Source organism: Haplochromis burtoni, unplaced genomic scaffold (assembly GCF_018398535.1).
Source record: "Haplochromis burtoni strain Fernald_Lab_line unplaced genomic scaffold, NCSU_Asbu1 Contig_362, whole genome shotgun sequence".
Classification (NCBI taxonomy): Eukaryota; Metazoa; Chordata; class Actinopteri; order Cichliformes; family Cichlidae; genus Haplochromis; species Haplochromis burtoni.
Genome location: NW_024582723.1, coordinates 160,320 through 163,044, shown reverse-complemented (window position 1 = coordinate 163,044; position 2,725 = coordinate 160,320). Strand labels below are relative to the sequence as shown.

Below are 2,725 nucleotides of genomic sequence, written 5' to 3'. Positions count from 1 at the left end.
TATTTTATGGTTCATTGTTTTTTAATGGCTAATTTAACTTCGGCCCAAGAGCTGAGAAAGGAAGGGAAGTCTAAAGTCCAGTCACGGTAATAAAAAAAAACCCAAACAAATGATTTTTTTTTTTCTGCCCGTTTGAACAAAAACTAAGCCAAAATGCAACATTAGTGTGTAAAAAAAACACAATTCATGAGTCTTTTTCAGTCATTCTGTTCTAGATTTACAGCTGTTTTCAAACTCATTAACTTTGGCAAGACCAAAATTGGGCTAAGCTTTGGCCGTTAAACAGACGGCCTCACATTTGACCCTAGAACACTTTGGTATACTGAGCAGTTCATGGTCGACTCAGTGACTGCAAGATGTCCAAGTTCTGTAGCTGCAAAAGAAACCCAAATCATCAGCCCTCCACCACCGTGCTTGACAGATGGTATGAGGTGCTTGTGCTGATATGCTATGTTTGGTTTTCACAAAACATGCCACTGTGCGTTGTGGCCAAATATCCACTTTGGCCTCGTCTGTCCAAAGTAAATTGTTCTACAAGTTTTGTGTTTTTATTCAAATGTAACACTTTTTTAGAGGCTTTCTCTCTGCAACCTTTCCAAACAAGAATTTTGTCATGAACTTTAACATTCAGCATACCAACTAAGGATATGTGAAAGTGAGTGTATTTTCTATTTACCATGGTCCCTCTAACATCTTAAAAATTGAGACTTATCCAATAATTGTCAGTTACCGTGTTCACTTCACACAGGGTATCACTCAATCAATATTTAACCAGATCGTTTTTGTTTTTTTTTTTTTTTTTTTAGAAATTAATAAAGAAGTGGAGGAGTGACATAACATGTTTATCCTTGTTAAAGAGAAAAAGCAAAAACAGCCGGTGCAAATGGGCTGATATCAGCATAGGATGGAGGGTTTGGGTGGGAGCGACACACAGATGCACATAACTGATAAGTAGCTACTTAAACAGACAAATTTAAAAAATAATAGGTTCAACCACTAAAACTGGAGCACAAGCTTCTCACACGGTCTGTGCCTTACAGCAAGTCACATTACTTACCATATAATTACATGTAATTACATGAAAATGCTCCGAAAGCCACAAACACCATAAACAAGGTCAAGAAGTCATGTTGAGTGACTCGTGTAAGTGGAAGTAAGGCCTAGTATGTCTATCAACAAAAACATGTCAATCAAAGCAGCCACACCTTCAACTTTATCCTTTAACAAAATCCAAACGGCTGAGCCACAAAAAATTATGAAAGGGGTACAATATCAAAACTAAATACTTTTTGTACATTTGTACATGTCAATGTGGAACAACTTGCTTTAGGTCTCATGTGGCCACTCCAGGAACTCTGGGAATTTTTCACAGATGGAAGTTGGCCCATGGTGGCAATATCAAGACTGGTATCAAAAGGTGTCATAGAGACAGTGGTTTTATAAGACTACTAGCAACATCTTTATCTCATCTTTACCCTCAACCCATCAGGATGGTGTTTAAATGTGACAAAATTTAACTTAAAACATAGAACTACTGATCTTAAAGTTCAAACTGATATTAAAATACTTTGTTTTGGACACTAAATTACTTTATTGTGTGTAAACGTGTGTGGCAGTTCTCAACAAATTTCACTGGTGAAAGTTTGAGACTCATGGAACCATTTTTTGGAGTTTGTGTGCAGACTCTTAGCTGTCTGATAGTATGACAGGAATATAACTGTTGGGGACATATATTAAATGAAATACCTTCGTGTCAGATATTGATAACTTGCACAGTTAGAGGAGAAATCGTTTAAACAGGCCAGATAAAACTGTGATGGTGAACCTCTGTAGGAATCCTAATAAATTTATTTTTTATTGTGAGACATAAACTACCACAAAACCACAGCGTGAACAGTTCACTCCTGTGAACTGATTTTACCACGTTTCTTTCATTAATGCTGGTGCACTTTGATGAATAACGTGAACATCCTGCCTATCTTCCCTCACTCCCTCCTCTAAATAAAAAGAGGAGGGGTTGGGGGTTGCGGGGTGTGGAGGAGTGGGGCAGGGATCAACCCTGCAGACTCTTGAGTGTACACCCAGACTCAGCGCAGTACTGGAGAGGAGAGCACAAGTAGAACTGCTGACTGGAGCCACTGAGTCACACAACTGTAAGTTTTTTCATTAACTTTGGCCCCAGTGACAGAGAGGACTGATGCTGTTGGAGATGACTGAACTGTCACTGTTGGAACAATATTCCTCTGCTTTAGGAAATGTTCTCTGTTCTGAGAGCCTGAGAGTTACTGAGGAACTTTAAGACGCAGATATCGGAGAATTCCCACTTCAGAGTTTGGTAAGTAAGAACTTTAACAAGAGCAACTGGAGAGCATTAACTGACTCATTTAGGGACTGTTTAATCGATAAAAAGGGGGAAACCTACAGCCTTAGTGTATTTATGTCTTCTTTCACTCATCCATTGTTAATTGAATATCCTAACAGTTGTATTTTCCTTGTTCAGGGTAGGAATTCTAAAAACAGCCTTGTAATTTACCCCTGAACATTTAGTACAATGATGCACAAACATCCACGAGAAGTGAAACTAACCAAAAGGCATTTTTGAATCTAAGGGGACTTTGACATCCTTCTACATTAGATACAAAGGTAAGCTGAAATAAAAACACTCTGCCTTATGCCTTATTCTCTCTCTCTCTCTCTCTCTCTCTCTCTCTCTCTCTCTCTCTCT

General features: G+C 38.5%; 1 protein-coding gene across 8 annotated transcripts in view; it reads left to right on the top strand.

The window, feature by feature from the left end:
- The first annotated feature begins 813 nt into the window (after positions 1-813).
- The window catches only part of ednrba (endothelin receptor Ba), a 9,199-nt gene continuing 7,287 nt past the window's right edge, over positions 814-2,725 (top strand). Inside the window, exons 1-3 of one of the 8 annotated variants that reach the window (XM_042228891.1) lie at positions 814-2,153; positions 2,253-2,335; positions 2,610-2,643. The gene's annotated coding sequence lies outside the window, so the exon portion shown is untranslated. Of the gene's footprint in view, positions 2,336-2,500; positions 2,644-2,725 lie in introns of all 8 variants that reach the window. The other 7 variants (XM_042228890.1, XM_014340383.2, XM_042228892.1 and 4 more) reach the window with 7 other exon arrangements.